A 17614-nucleotide genomic window follows, 5' to 3' on the forward strand; every position below is an offset into this window, starting at 1 on the left:
AGGAGTAGAATCAAAGTTGAATTCCGAATTATGTTTATAAATAAGGCAAACCGTCTCTAGGAATAAAAGTGCGATGATTGTTAAAATTTCATTGGCAGTGAACAAGTTCCTGCACGATTCTCTGGGTTCGACTCTACAGTGCCATCTTCTGTAATATCAATACAGAAGAGAGAAGAGATGAGTTGCATGTTACCCAAAAAGGTGTTCCATAACTTAGTCGAGATTCAATAAGTGCATGGTAAACGGTCTTTGCGATATGGAAACCAACTCATTTCAAACCACTCTAATTGCATAACATCCGCAGGAGATCTTACTCTCGAGTTGTTTGAGGTGTTCATCAAGATTCAGCCTATTGTCAATAAATACACCGAAATTTTTTTTTAGTTACTGTATTTTGAAACTAAAAACATGAATTACAAGCTGTTGCCTGCACTTATATTGAGGTACAGCCAAAGCTACTCAACCTAGAATCTTGAAATATGCAGGTAGGTTCTTTGTATAGCGTAAATAAGCATCGAGCAAGGGAATCAGAAATTTCCACCCCCACGGGAGAAAAATAGAGATTCAAAGATTGTATTGAATTTCCTCAGTTCTGAAGTTGGAAACCTGAAGTTTTGAGTTGTAACTATTTGTTTAAAATGTTCTTCAAACGAATTTTCATTATTGTAACAATACGTTTTTGAAAAACTAACTCTATTTATACAGCCTTCGTCTCCTTCAAGATACTGAAATCAAAACACGATGGAAAGGAGCTTGAAATATGAACAATACTAACAAGTTAGATGAGCTTAACAACCCTTGAAAATCCCATGGGTTAGGCTACCTATTGGGCGCGTCCCCGGGTGGCGGATAGAGGCCCTGTCCGGGAAGCCAATGTTGCCTTACGGAATGGGTCGCCGGACTCCTGGTCAGTGATAGAAATAAGTAGGGTATGGGGAACTAAAACACCTGGACGATTCCCTACACCTACCCAAGGTAAGGTGTAAGGAATCGTGCCGACAGCTGAATGGCCGCAGGGTGATAAGCGGTCACGAACGATCCCCTTGGGGAACTGGGCGAAACCTCATTGTAATCAGCCTACCTCTGGTGATGCGGGACTCTGCCAGAGGTGACCAACTCTTCCCTTGCTACTCGTGGGAACACACATTAATGAAACAACAGAAACAACAAAGCAAAAACCAATTCCGAGGCTGGACAGAAGTGCTCACCTCAATCTAAAGCGGTGGCTGGGGAGGAACAGAAATGTCCACCCCAATTTACCTCTTGGAATGAGGCTGGACATAGCAGATCACCTCCAACAGCAAGAGCACTTTCTGCGGCGCGGCGGTAGCCAAGAGCTCCGCCTTGAATAAAGGCAAGGAACCGGCTGCCCCTGCAGGAAAGCGACCTCACTTGAACACCTCCACTAGGGGATCCCCAGGAAGGTTGAAGAAGCCGCGCAACGACAGTAATGTCGCTGTACCTTCCAAAATCTTCGCGGAGGCCACCGTGAGATTCGGCGAGTCCAATCTCATTTCGGTAACAACCTATCTGAAATGTGTACAACTTCCAAGCGCCTAGTAAGCAACTCATTTGTATTTCAACCATTCTCCTCAACCGAAATAGAAGAGATTATAGCTGCAATGGAAAATAAAAAATCAACAAGCAAAGATGAGGTGCCGGTATCCCTTCTGAAAAAATGCTCCACTGATATTGCTCCCTTGTTGGCTGAGATACTAAATATCTCGTTCGAATTAGGTCATTTTCCTTCTAGACTGAAACTGTCTGCTCTCAATGCTCAACTACAGACCCATCGTCTTACTCAGTAAATTCTCAAAAGTATTAGAGAAGGGTATTTGCAAAAGAATCAATAGTTTTCTTATAAAATACAATATACTGAATCAAAGTCAACACGGATTCAGGGAAAACTTCTCAACCGAAACGGCAACAACTTCTTTTGTACAAAAGATGGATAAAAATGAGTTTATTCTCGGACTGTTTTTGGACCTCTCGCGTGCCTTCGATAGCCTCAATTTTGATTTTATATTGTCAGTATTATCAGCAATAGGATTACGAGGTAATATACTTGATTGGATTCAGTCATTCCTACATGGGCGAAGACTCATTGTGAGGGTGAATAATGGAATTTCAGACGAATACCTGGTTAATTTGGGAATACCTCAAGGAAGTGTGCTCGGTCCCATGATTTTTCTATTATACATCAATGATCTACCTGGCTACATAAGTTACGGCGAAGTCTTCATGTTTGCAGACGACACATCTATAATCGTATCTAGCATAAACGAAGATGAAGTGATATTTAAAACAAAAAAGGTCCTCCACGACTTCGATGAATGGTGTCACCAAAATCGCCTAATGATGAACCACTCAAAAGCAACACTACTAAGATTCCACAGACCCTGTGTAGATCTCATAATCGACCAAAATATCACATTCAGACAATATAGTTTCCTATTCAATTCCAAATGCAATTTTTCAGGCATAGTTCCAGATGACGAATAATTTAACAGCATTTGCTCTAAACTAAATAAACAATACTTTGCCATAAATAACCTGAAAAGCTGCCTGAACGAAGAAGGGCTAATCGCAGTCTACTATGCCCTCGTCTACTCGACCATTAGTTACAACATCTTAGTCTATGGGCTAGCAACTTCCAGTAACAGAGTTTTTCTGGCACAAAAAAGAATAATCCGTGCTATGTTCAGACTAGACTATCGTGAGTCCTGCCAAGAAGTATTCAGAACAAAGCAATTATTAACTTTCACTGGTATTCATTTATATAATAATAGCGATATTCATGGCTACCAAACACGACAAAAAAATCAATTCAGATTGCAAAAGGTGAAATACTCTAGTTATTAAAAATCGCCAGACTACGCTGGTATGCAGTACTTCAACATTTCACCATACGATTTCAAAACTATAACAAGCCTGGCCAAATTTAAACATAGTCTTAAGTCGTTTTTGATTACGAATACATGTTATAACATTCAGGAATTTTCCTCTCTCTGCAATATGAACTGAGTTGAGCTGATGCACTCTTTTTATTCTGTCAAAATCCATGCACTTTAAACATTTACTATTTATTATAATGCTTACCTGCACTTCTATGTTGTCGTATATGACATATTATTACTATTGCAATGTTATTTTTGAATTGTATTTTCAAGTTTTATGACCTGTCAACCCGATGTTAATCGGTGATTTTATGATCAATAAAAATGTCTGCCTATCTGTCTGTCTTTGCCTATACCTGCCAATATTAAGGAGATGTCTGTTTTCTTATTCATACTTTTCGAATTTTTATTGATTGAGATTGATCCAGGAAAAAGCATTTTAGACATATTTTTTCCTGAATTCAAAACTTCCATTCATTCGAATTTGATTTTGTGTCTTGTTCCGACAGAATGCTTTGTTAGTGCTCTGAAGTTTTTGTTTAACCTTATCAATATTTTTGTGAAGTTTTCTACTCGATCATGTTCTAGCTTGATTCATTTCTGATTCTACATCATAAAGTTGAGAAAAGTAAGCGATTTGTTTGAAGGTGATTGACAATGTTTCGTGATGAGTTTCACTAGTTCGGACTTCCATTGTCTACTATATAAAATGATTTGAAATCCCTGAAACAAGTAAAAGAGAATAATTAAAAAAAGAATAGTTGAAAATAACAATTATATTAAGCAACAATAAACCTGAAATGAAATGATAGTGAAATAACCTACAAGTAAAAATACAATAATTGAATAAATAAAAATTAAAGGAATGAAAAAAGAAAATAATAAAAATAAAAAAGTGTAGAGATTCCAAGTCACGTTAGTTCACGACGTTTCGATTGTTGGTATCTACAATCGTCTTCGGGTGATGACTGTCACCCGAAGACGATTGTAGATACCAACAATCGAAACGTCGTGAACTAACGTGACTTGGAATCTCTACACTTTTTTATTTTTATTATTTTCTTTTTTCATTCCTTTAATTTTTATTTATTCAATTATTGTATTTTTACTTGTAGGTTATTTCACTATCATTTCATTTCAGGTTTATTGTTGCTTAATATAATTGTTATTTTCAACTATTCTTTTTTTAATTATTCTCTTTTACTTGTTTCAGGGATTTCAAATCATTTTATATAGTAGACAATGGAAGTCCGAACTAGTGAAACTCAGTAAGCGATTTGATGTGAGACCGAAACGTATATTACGATTTTATAATTGTTGTGATTTTTTATCCATTTTTCATTGGAAAGTTTCGGTGAAAGGAAACAGTACCACAATTAATTCAACTTCATCGTTGACTGGTGATTGAAATAACCAGAAAAAACCCAGGAGGGACAAAAAATTAAGATGAACTGTAACATTATCGGTGTCGAGAACCGAAAGCATTCAATATGAAAAACTTGTAGAATTTTCCAATGAACCCACTGAAAGCACAATTATCCAACGAACACCGACCAGTTGTTCGTTTAAAAAGCTCATGCGGAAATAACACGGCTGCACCGCAATGAGAAAAATGAACAAAAGACCGAAAAACAATTTATTGTTTCATGTAGAGCATGAAAAATTATCACCTATTATATTCTCGTTGTACCCAACACCACATGTAAGCGTACCGTTCTAGTTCATTCGACTAGAAAACAGCACCTGTACTTTACGACCGAAATATTTACGAGCGAGAGTTGATGATCGTTGGCTGCTGTGTTTAATTAACGTTAGCGGTGAATATGTCATGAAATAACAATAATTTGACTCGCTGACGAAAAAAAGTAACGAGAAAATAAATGTTGAAGCAGTAATAGCAGGAAAGTTAAATTGAAATGAAAGAAACTGAAATGAAAGAAACTGAATATGAAAAAAAATGGTGAGATGGCGTGAAGTAATTTTTTAACCATGAATCTTTTTTGTCCTGTCCTTGCGTAAATTATCCAATCTCCTACATTGCCTGAGCCTGAGCAAGTTATATTCAAATTGTATTTGAATATAACTTGACTTGGACAGTTGTCCAGTAGTCCAACAGTTGGACTCTGAAAAATTCGTAGCCTAACACGAAAAAACATGTTTTTGGTAAATCTTGGTTTAAATCATGTGAAGGAACAATTCATTAAGGTCAGTCTCAAGTCCCTACACGTGACTACACCTGACTGACACCTATCAGAAAACAGTGCAGGAATATTTCTGCACTGAGACCTGTCAGATATAATCCAACGCTATGTGTTAGCGATCTACTCAGCCCATCTAGTAGTTAGAAATAAACTTCCATTCACGACATTTGAGAAGAAAGATAAAAACTAGCTGACTTGAACGTCTGATAGCCATATTTCAGAATATAGAATATAAAATATAGAATATAGAATATGGAATATAGAATATAGAATATAGAATATAGAATATAGAATATAGAATATAGAATATAGAATATAGAATATAGAATATAGAATATAGAATATAGAATATAGAATATAGAATATAGAATATAGAATATAGAATATAGAATATAGAATATAGAATATAGAATATAGAATATAGAATATAGAATATAGAATATAGAATATAGAATATAGAATATAGAATATTATTTATTATAGAATATAGAATATAGAATAAAGAATATAGAATGTAGAATATAGAATATAGAATATTTTGAATCTCTATCACAGTCATTTCGGGAGATTAAAGAAAAAATAGCTTCACGAACGGCGGATGAACCAGACCACCAGAATTTTTTCAAACAATTCATTCCTAATTCTAGGTCTGAGTTACCTGAAAATTGGGATCTGCTCAGATGATCGTAGTATACTGAAGATCGGATGGATATCTGTATCTGTATCTGTAGAGTAGGGAGGGTGAGTGTAAGCCCACGCACTTAGGCCACATGTGACCCATTGTACATCCTCCTAGGTCATCGTCCACCAGGAAGGTGGACAGGTCGCTGGGAGACATCTCCTTTATATCGGCAGGTGTAGGCCAAGACTCGCCGAACACACACTCTCTTATTGACGATAACTCCGGGCACTAGCCCCATATTATGTAGGTGTTTCCTTAGCTGACAGTGGCCAGTCAGAAATCCTACTATTCAGCGTAGACTTTTCTTGGTCATCGCCAGATATAACTTCGGCGCCAGCTTCCTGGGGTCTCCAAGGGTGATCCTGGCAAAGTTACATCCTTTGATTTCATCCCATCTCTTTAAAGATTGAGCATGGGTGTAACATTTGACTAGTTCCGCAATTGTGGAAGTCATCAGGCCGTGGGTTCCACTGGGTCCTAAAATTCTTAGTCCAGCCGCTTCCTTGGCTGAAGAGTCGGCAATGCGATTACCTTTACTCCTGTCGTGCCCTTTAACCCACCTCAGGATAATGTTATTATCTACCGAGGCTTTGGCTAAATCTTGGTGGCACTCTAGTACTAGCCCTGAGGTAACACGCTGTCTGTTCAAGGCTAATAGTGCTTGTCTGGTATCAGTGCACATTGGATGGATATGCACCAAAGGATTTTTGTCAAATGATGGAATAAAGACGGGAAATGAGACAATAAATATAGTTTGAAAAACTAACATTGAACCAAAATGATAAAAATAATATATTTTTAAAGTAAGCTTAGAACAATAACGAACGAAAAATTTTAGTATTATTGTGAAAAAAGCGACGGGCGCTTGATATACAAAAAATATGGCACAAAGTGCCCACGCTTTTTTCACAATAATACTAGTACTTTTCATTCGTCATTGTTTTAAGCTTATTTTAAAAAAATGAACTTTTTAGTTCGATGTGTTTTTTAGTTTTTTAAACTATATTTATTTTTCATTTTTTAGTTTCGTATGCTATAGAAGCGTGTTTTTTCAGTATTTATTCTATCTTTTGGGATCAATCAGCCGTATATTGTTTAGGAAAATGACCATTGATTTTTTCCGATTCCGGTGGGGGGGGGGGGGCTGAAAATCAGTTACCAAGCCCTAGGCAGCAGGTTCACGAACGATGGTTACACATAAAAAAGCAGGCGCGCCTGTAAATAAAAAAAAAATTTTTCAAATAAAGAAATATATGTAAAATGAGTTCGAATTATATCAAGGAGAATACGTACAGCGCCATCTGCCTGCGAATATATAAAGCAATAATATCTATATATCAAGGAGGTTACATACAGCGCCATCTGCCCGCGAGTAGATCAAGCAATAATATCAATAATTCTGTCAAATACAGATCCCGACCTTGAGAGTTACAAACATACATAACAATTGTTTGTACACGTACATTGAAATGAAATTGAAGGTAACGGTGAAGAGATAAATCAAAGATTTTTCAATAGAATTGTCACTTGACCCTTCATTTCATTTATGATTGAAGGGTTGAACCGCCCCTACTGAAAGAATGGAAGCGGGAAAATTGTTAATAAGCTCGAAATATTGCCTTTTCTAAATAAAAATAAAATGATCCGAGAATTTTTTTGTTCATACGCCAGCTGTGAGAATTTTCTCTCGTTTTGTTTTCATTGGCTCGCCCTGTATGCTGAAGTAACGAGCATGTTCACAAATGAAGATAATTATTTTCACTGTAGGGACCAGGTCTACTCTTGTAGTTATCAATTAAAATCTTTTTTTACAAGGCACTTCTGAAAAACTCCTTTGGAGTTGACGTTATAAAAATACCGCTTTCTCTCTATAATGCACAAAGAGTTTGAAGTATATCGCTTAAAAAAACCTCGAGTCCAATATTGAAGCGCGGCACAACCACCACAGCAATTAAAAACTTCACGATCCGAACCAAAACAACAAAAACAACTTTTGATAGACAAACTTCCAAAAGACGTTTCGAAACATTTCAGACAGAGACACATACAGACGAGATCACTTGGCGAATAAACTGGACATGTTTTTATGTTTCCACGGTTTTCAGTGATATATTTAGACTCGGGTCACGTGATCCACTTCTGGACCCTCAAAACTCCAGACTGCATCTCCAGTTACGAAATAATAAACACGAGATTTTATTTTCGTCAACGAACGCAGCAACTGTGATTTACCGCTGCTGGTCTCAATCGGGACGCAGCGCAGTATCATTAACTGGTGCGTCTTTAATCAGTAAATGTTTTCATAAATGGATTCCTCGCAGAACTAAAGTGATGTTTTGACGAATATCGACACATTTCATTATCGGTTGGTCATCAGTGACAATAATCTCCTCGAATGAAAATACCTAATAAATTGGTCCGAGAAATCGCAAACGAATACACATACTTCATCAATTTGTGCATTCGATATAAGCCGACAAAGTAATGAAAACGAAACGATGCGATATGGTATGGCTATTGCTCTAAATAATCTGATCTTTAAATGAAGAATTGCTTTCATTTCTGAAATGTATCCAAATGTAAACTATTTTTTAATATAATGCCTTCACAAAAATAGAATATAGAATACATAATATAGAATATACAATATATAATATAGAATGTAGAATATAGAATGTAGAATATAGAATATAGAATATAGAATATAGAATATAGAATATAGAATATAGAATATAGAACATAGAATATAGAATTAGAATATAGAATATAGAATATAGAATATAGAATATAGAATATAGAATATAGAATATAGAATATAGAATATAGAATATAGAATATAGAATATAGAATATAGAATATAGAATATAGAATATAGAATATAGAATATAGAATATAGAATGTAGAATATAGAATATAGAATATAGAATATAGAATATAGAATATAGAATATAGAATATAGAATATAGAATATAGAATATAGAATATAGAATATTGGATATAGAATATAGAATATAGAATGAAGAATATAGAATGTAGAATATAGAATGGCTGGCATCAATCTTGTGGTTGCTTTCCGGTTTTTGCCATGGTTTTTTCAGTAACGATCTCCAAACGTTTCAACTGCAACTGCGGCAGTCATCTTCAGTGGCGTGGTCGAAGTAATCTTCTTGATGTATCACTGATACGTCAATTCATCAAAACTTTTGAATGACTATATTTTTGTTTTAACATTTTTTCAGCCGACTCTTTAAAGATAATTTCTTGATAATGAGATATAAGTATATAGTTGATAGGAAATGCAAATTATTGGTAGATATGTAGTTATCAATAATTAGTAAAATTTATATGGCGTGTTTCGAGTAGGACTACCTGTTGACTTTAAATCAGAGGTTCTCAAAATTATTTTGTCTACCGCCCTCTTCGAGAATTAATTATTTTCAAGCGCCCCCCAAATTTTTTTACTTTACTACACCTTAAAAATGACAATCGCAGTCATTGTTTTAATAAATAAATTATGTCTGTCATGTGAAAATAAGACTTTCTGATGAGGGTAATGTAAAACACGATTTTGTAATATTAGGAAAACTTGTATTCATGTTATTAAAATAAACATTTCAATTTGAATTTCAAAACTAATCTAATGGAAAGGATAAATTGGATGATTTTTAACAAGTTTGTCAATATCAGGTTCGAATTTACTCAAAAACAGCCGTAAGTCACTGCGTTCGGTAATCTGCAACCGATTTCTCTTTTCAGTTAGCAACGTTGCCACAGCACTAAAACCACGTTCACACAAATACGATGATGGGACTGCTGTAAAAAATCGTTGAACGATGGACTACAATCCAAGGAACAATTGCGGGATGAACCCAAAATTATCGGTATCCATTTTTTTATTTTATTTTTATTTCCTCGTTCGTTATTATTTCTATGAGTTCTTTTTCCAGCTGGGGTGATCCTGCTGTGTTGACATTTGAAAAAGGATCCAATATCTAGTCCGGTATTTTAATTTTAAAATGTTCTGTTGGCCGTAAACAAGCAAGTCGTCGTTGTTGAAGGATACTGCTGACAAATTAGGGAAATTGCTAAGCTCACGTCTGCCGATATTATTCTTGTATAAGAGCAATTTGGCTACAAAAACAGCAATGACATTTTTTGTTTTAATCAAATACAAGTCGTCACCTCGAAGTTGGAGACTGACATCATTAGATAATTTATACAGGTCTGCCAAATACGCAATATCATTCTTTGAAGTGATGAGGTTGTCATGCAATCCTTTGTCTTTGTTTCCCAAGAACTCTATTACAGAGTCAAATAGATTGTAAAATCGAGTCAGACAGTTACCTCTTGATAACCAACGCACTTCTGTGTGAAATAGCAATCGGTTGGAATCCTCATTATTAGCAACTGGAAGCTGATTAAATAATCTGTCATTCAAACAGCTGTTTTGGATTTTATTGACTGCTTTGATGATATATTGCAGAGATTGAGAGAGGCGCTCACTCAAATTTTTCGCAACCAAATGTTGCTTATAAATGACGCAATGTTCAGCCAGCACACCTGGAATTTCATTTCTTAAGTACGCTATGAAGCCTTTGTGATGTCCTGTCACAAAGTGACAGTGTGAGGTTTTTGTGACCTCGTACCCTGGATTTCAATAGTCTACCGACCATAGGTAGGTTTTGAGACAACTTTTAGGATGCCAAAATACAAGTTTCTACGAGCTCATAGCTGTGTATCTAAAATTCCGAGATACTTACCTAATTTTGACTAAATTGACTGGATCAAGTCTCCGTGTATTTCTCGGACTAAAAATGCCCCGAGTTCACACAGTGCAGTTGGGAAAGTCGTCAAGAAACAAATCGATTTTCTATACTTCGTACTTTAATGGCTTCATTTCGCGTGATACTTGAAATAAAAAAAAAGCTGAAGCAACTTGAATTCTAAAGGTGGAATTTTGTGGAAGTTTCCTAGACGGCTGTCGCTCTCGGTATAGAGAATCGATATAATTTGTTTCTTCCATCATGTTCTGTTCAAAGTTCAATGGATTGTATTAACAATAATATTTTCAGGGTGTCAAAGAGGAAGTTAGGCAGGTGAAGAAGATTCAGATTCATTCAATGATTTTTTTCGGAAAAAATGAGAAATGAAACTAGTTTCATCCTATAAGGACTAATACAGTTTGAAATTGTCATTATAGGATAAAACTACAGTAACGTTAGTTACAAATGAAAGTAGTAAAAAAATATAGAAAGTGGAATAATTTTATTTTTCGTACGTTTTTTTGAATGCTTTATCCGTCCATGGCGATTTGGCAAAACAGACTGAATAAATGTCAACTAATTTTCAAAGTTCGGAAGTCCCTCTTGGAAGACCATACATATATTAATAACGTATCAATCATGTATCCTTCAGTCTTGGAGTCAATAGTTTTACCAAAATCAAATATCTTACCAGTTGAATTTCCACCCTCATGTGTTTTTTAAAAAATAAAAACAAATCGATATAAGGTCGTTGAAAGTCACTATATATCTATTTTCCGATTTTCCGTAACATATGATTAAATATAATCATTTCTGTCAATGATATGGCGTTTGTAATAAGCAAGCAGCCGAGAAAACAATGTGCTCGATAAAAGCTGTTATTATTCACACTAAATTATAAACACGACAAAAACATAAATTCATATCAGTTCGTAACTATTACCTAGCGGCAGAGCAATTAAAACCAATTAGATCTACATTGAAGTATGCCATTTTTAGGTGTTTCAGCAAGCTACCGTTCCCCTTTTATTAAAATTAATGTGTTATTACTTATTATACAGGGTTCCTTGTCTTGTGATGCACTGTTTGGAAACTTTAGTGTAGTAATGAATATTACTGGAGTTTTTCCCATCATCAAATCGTTATTTTAACACCTCGACATGTGTTTCGATCACCAAGTGACCATCTTCAAGAGGAAGGTCAAGTTTTGATCTTCTGTGAATACAAGAATATGAGGACTATTTGTTTGCAGAGTTTATTCCTGAGTTGAGTCCCCTGTCGTTGCAAAAATCGATTTTGAAGTTGCTCGTGGGACTGTTAGCAACTGCAGTTATCATGATACTTCCCTGTCTAGAGGTTTAAAATCGATTTTTTATATTCTGATAGTTTAAATAATTAGTTAACAAATAATTTTGCTTTCAAGAATCATAATTTACACTTTTGAATAGTATGACGAAAAAAAAAATTTTTATTCATTATTTAATTGTTTATTAGTTAAATAATTTGTTGTTAACAAATATTGACCAAAGTTATATATTTTTTTCTGAAGCAGAAAAAAATTATAAAAACAGCTATATATAAAAAAGTGCCTTGAAAATTTTTTTTATTTATTATAATACTTTCTAATATCAATCAATCAATAATTTTTATGACACTTTTTTATATTTACCTATTTTTATGATTATTTTCTGCTTCAGAAAAAAAAATATAATGTTGATCAATATTTGTTTATAACAAATTGTTAAATTGATAAACAATTAAATAATAAATAAAACATTTTTTTCTGACAAACTATTTAAAAGTGTGAATTATGATTTTTATAAGCAAAATTATTTCTTAACTAATTATTTAAACAATCGAAATATAAAAAAAATCGATTTTAAATAAATAAAAATCAAAATTAGGAATATTAAAAAAAAATCATAATCATCTCTAGACAACAAAATAGCTGAAAACAATTTTTCAAAAATATTGAATGTCTCTATTTGTTTAAAATAATTCAATAAACAAATTACGTAAAAAATTCATATCCTATGTTAGTAACTGCCATTGTTTAATATGAAAACAAACATTGGCTAATATCAATTGAAAAAAAATCATCAACAATTTTTAGATATTTCATTTTGCAATAGATATAAAAAATCATAATTAAAAACTTAATAGATTTTTATAAACTTTTATCGCAGGATCGTATGGAGTATATATATCAAAAAGGCTCCACGAATTATAAAATTTTTTAGGCCAATCATTTATACTTTTTATCCCATTATCTATGCCAACGGAGGTTGGGAAAAAATTTGTTAGTTAACAATTGAATAACTTTTTGAATATAGTGATAAAACTTTTTTTTCTACATGACTCGATTCATTCAAGTGTTAAGAGGATACTTGATTTTTTTCAAAATTTTAAAATGATATTTTATGTTATAAAAAAATTATTTCTTCTGATAAACTCTCTTTAGCGGCAGCGCGCGCATGCCGTAACAGCCGCGCGGAACTCTATTTTCAACGTCAAATTAAAATTATAAATAATGGAGATACACTTTCGGGAGTCGGGACTTTTTTTATTGTAAATTTCCTCGTCTTTAACTAGTTTTTTCAAAATTGCTTGAATATTAATATTTTTTGAGTTACTAACAAAATTAGATCTACATTGAAGTATGCCATTTTTAGGTGTTTCAGCAAGCTACCGCAAGCTTTTATTAAAATTACTGTGTTATTACTTATTATACAGGGTGTAACATGCGGCCAAAAATTAAGGGACTGTTCCTTGTACCCCTTGTATTTTTAACGTAACCGAAATTAAAGTATAGCGTACTACACTGGACCTACCAAGTAATGAAAAATCTAACAATTGCGTTGGTTTTGTGATGCACTGTTTGGAACCTTTGGTGAAGTAATGATTATTACTGGAGTTTTTTCCCATCACCAAACCGTTATTTCAACACCTAGACACGTGTTTCGATAACCAAGTGACCATCTTCAAGAGGAAGGTCAAGTTTTGATCTTCTGTGAATACAAGAATATGAGGACTATTTGTTTGCAGATGTTGGTGCACTGAGTTTATATCTGAGTTGAGTCCTCTGAAGTTGCAAAAATCGGTTTTGAAGTTGCTCGTGGTCCTCTTAGCATCTGCAGTTAACATGCTAATTTCCTGTGGACTAATGTTGGGGGGAACCTGCTGACTGTCAGAAATAGCGGTTTTCGAATAACTTCTGCAGGATAATGCTCTCGAGTCAGCCCCCAGATGGAGATCCGATTGGTGAGCTAATTTACCTCCAGAGTATTTCCACCCTTGGAGTACCATCATGCAACATTTTCTTTTATTCCCCCCGTTAAAACCGGAAACAGCCGGCACAGCATCGATATGTTAGCTCGAAAGCAACTTCACGCTGCCTAAGCCATTGCAATGGTATCTCACCAGGCGATGCTGGATTGTACCAGAATCTTCCATTTGGTAGCTCTAATATTTTCTGTATATGTAGAGTAGGGAGGGTGAGTGTAGGCCCACAATACTCAGGCCTCATGTGACCCTTTGTACGTCCTCCCAAGGAGTTGTCCTCCTAGGTCATCGTCCATCCTGTACTTTCCAGGGAGGTGGACAGGTCTCTGAGAGACATCTCCTTTATATTGGCAGGTGTAGGACAAGACTCGCCGAACACACACTCTCTTATTGACGATAACTCTGGACATTCGCATACGACAGGCCTCACAGTTTCATCTTCCTGTTCACACATCCTGCATAGAGGTGTGTCCACTAGCCCCTAACCATTTCTAAATCCTGATTGAACGGAAGACAGCAAACTGAACTCTGCCTTACCACATGACCATGGAAAAATGCGTTTGAGTATACCAACAAGTATTTATGATGTGTGAAATATATTCGATTATACGTGGACAATACACTCTAATGATGAATTTCAGCAGTTCGGACTTCCATTGTCTGATATATAAAATGATTTGAAATCCCTGAGACACCTAAAAGAGAGGAGTTAAAAAATGAATAGCTGAAAATAAAAATTATATCAAGCAAAAACCTGAAATGAAATAACAGTGAAATAAAATACAAGTGAAAATATAAAAATTGAACAAAAAGATCGTACAAAGAGCGTACGGGACCCTACTGCATCAATTGAAAGGAAGTTGTACCAGATTTAAAAAAAAACACCAAGTCTATTTTATGAACAAGGAAAGATCATCGCTAACACCGCACCACAGTAAGCCCCCTCACTTGAATGTACTACCCAAAATCCACAAGAAGGACGTTTTGCTTAGACCGATCATCAGTTCCAGAGATTCGGTTACTCAAAACTTGTCTAGATTTCTACTTCCCATAATACAACCAATACAAGAAAAAACATCGTCTTTTGTGAAGAATTCAAAGCAGTTTGTCGAACTACTAGGGTCAATTGAAGTCACACAGGAAGATCAACTAATTAGTTTCGACGTGGGAAGCCTTTACACCAACGTTCCAGTCGGAGAAGCACTCCAAATCATCCGAAGACGGAAACCTGAAAGAAAGAACAAATCTACCTATAGAAGTAAATATGGAATTACTAGGATGCTGTATAGGAAACTGTTATTTCCAACTTATGGACGTATTATTTACACAAGATGAGGGACTGCCAATGGGACCGCCACTTTCACCAGTCATAGCCAACATATATATGGAGTGGTTTGAAACTCTGGCCATTGAAGAAGCCCACAAGAAACCTCGAGTCTGGTTGAGATATGTTGACGACACCATAATATGGAACCATGGGAATACTGAACTAGACGCCTTCCTGAAACACATCAACAGCGTGAGACCTTCCATCACTTTCACAATGGAGAAGGAAATCCACAACGAAATGTCATTCTTAGACATATTGGTGAAGAGGACCGACACTAAGTGGGAAATATCTGTATGTCGATAACCCACTCACACGGGACAGTATCTGCACCACGAATCCAACCACCATCAATCGACTGAAAGGGGAATCATCAAGACTCTATTAGACCGTGCTTTCGGGCTCTGTAATACGAAGGAAGGTCTCGAGAAGGAACTAGACATCATCAAAAATGATCGTCAATGGAATGGCTATTCCAAAGCGATGGTAGAAAATACTTTGGCTAAAAGACAGCAGGAGCCTCGCAAGGAAGAGAAGCCGTCACAACCAGTGCTTGCACTTCCCTACATCAGAGGACTATCGGAGAGGATAAGAACAATTGGTTCCAAGTACAACAATAGAACCTGCTTCAGATCATGGATTACTATCCGTAGCAGCCTCACGAAAACCAGGCCACCAAACGCGGACTGCGATTCCAAGAATTACATGTACCGGATACCCTGTGAGTGCGGAAAATCCTATATTGGTGAAACTAAGAGGCCATTGAATGTTCGCATTGCCGAGCACAAGAAACACAGCGAGGGGAACCGGCAAATCAGGAAAAGCAGACCATGCTTGGACCCATCAACACAGCATCGAGTGGTCCCAAGCTGAGATCATACACAGATATGAACATTGGTTTAGGAGAAAATTCAAGAAAGCCGCATACATGTTGTCCAACAACGTATTCGGCCAAGCTAGCGTAGAGATTCGCAACGTATGGAAACCCATCATCATGCGAAAAATGGCCAACTCCCGCCAAACGGTCATCTCCCACAGAACCAGAGAAGCGAAAAATGGAAAGCGGGGGTAAGTAAAAGTACTCGAACGACCTATAAATAGTCATCTCTCGGACGAATCAGTCCAGTCATCACCCGAAGACGATTGTAGATACCAACAATCGAAACGTCGTGAACTAACGTGGCTTGGAATCTCTCAACTTTGTATTTTTATTTTCTTTTTTCATTTCTTCATTTTTATTTGATTTTTATTTAATTGTTCTATTTTTACTTGTATTTCATTTTTCTGTTATTTCATTTCAGGTTTTTGCTTGATATAATTTTTATTTTCAGCTATTCATTTTTGAATTCTTTTCTTTTTTAGGTGTCTCTTCATTAAAATATTATGTGCTGTCTTGTCATCAATTACAGTAAAGTAACGTATAATGTGCATTCAGTCTCTGTCAGCTATGGGTGAAATCTATTTCATTGCCTGTTCGTAATCATACAATTCACAGGATTCTCTTGGTTACAGGGTAAATCTCAATTCCCCCCAATACTCGCCTATTTCTATAAATCACACCGCCTTCACCCACCTAATCTATCCCTTCCCCACTAAAACAAAAACACCACCATATAAATCAGCCAGTATTGTCCCCACGCCGTTTATTACCATTATTCAAATCCAAGAATCCCATTCACGGGAAGAACCCCCTGAACATAAACAACGGCGTCGTATATTTTACATTTCCTTAACCGATTTTAATTCGAGTTCGAATTAGATCTAGCAGGCTGTTCTCACAACTCGAACGGCAGGCGGCGTCATTTGCAATGGAAATCCTAGCTCTGGATAAGGGAGTTCGCTACCCCTTTCAATATAATGTACGGCAACAACTCATCGTTCACCACAACGCGATCTGACGCATTCTCGAATGACTTCAGATTCGAAATCTTATTATTTGAGTGTCTGGTGCCGTTAACATATTCCAGCTTGGAGTAGCGCTGCAGAAGAAATTCCATTTCTTCGTGAGGCTCGAATATTCATGTTCTGTGAATTACTCACTTACAAGCGCACTGTAATATTTTACATCTTTCTTCACCGTCGTTCCCATTTTCCTGCCTCTTTGAATCATTCAGAAATATGGATTAGATAATTGATGTTCACTATGAATACCATTTTTCCTTCAAGATATGAAAAGTTGAAGACTTTCGAATAGATTATGGAACGAAAATTCGAGGTAATACTTCGAAACCGCGGTCTGCAGGTGATTAACTCAAATAATTTCAGCATGGTCCTGCTGCTAGATAAACGAAATATTAATTTCTTTTTTTTTAATAATAAATGAATTTATTTGTCCTTAAAAGATCATTCACATAATGTCCCTTATAAACAAAAGTATTGATTAAAATTAGCAAGATGTTAAACGTTTGCACAAATTGTAACCAAACGAATCAGGAGAACCCATTGGTGACATATGTTTCCTA

The 17614-nt window shown here is 35.5% G+C and overlaps 1 protein-coding gene across 5 annotated transcripts in view; it reads right to left on the bottom strand.

Annotated features, from left to right (window-relative positions):
* Positions 1–17614, bottom strand: part of ASPP (Ankyrin-repeat, SH3-domain, and Proline-rich-region containing Protein) — a 645170-nt gene that overhangs the window by 262693 nt on the left and 364863 nt on the right. Inside the window, exon 1 of one of the 5 annotated variants that reach the window (XM_023158286.2) lies at positions 7639–7836. The exons of the other annotated variants lie outside the window; for them this stretch is intronic. The gene's annotated coding sequence lies outside the window, so the exon portion shown is untranslated. Of the gene's footprint in view, positions 1–7638; positions 7837–17614 lie in introns of those variants that run through there. 5 annotated transcript variants of the gene reach the window in all.

Source organism: Leptinotarsa decemlineata, unplaced genomic scaffold (assembly GCF_025532065.1).
Source record: "Leptinotarsa decemlineata unplaced genomic scaffold, Ldec_3_MD MMD2_tig00026336_RagTag_RagTag, whole genome shotgun sequence".
Taxonomy (NCBI): Eukaryota; Metazoa; Arthropoda; class Insecta; order Coleoptera; family Chrysomelidae; genus Leptinotarsa; species Leptinotarsa decemlineata.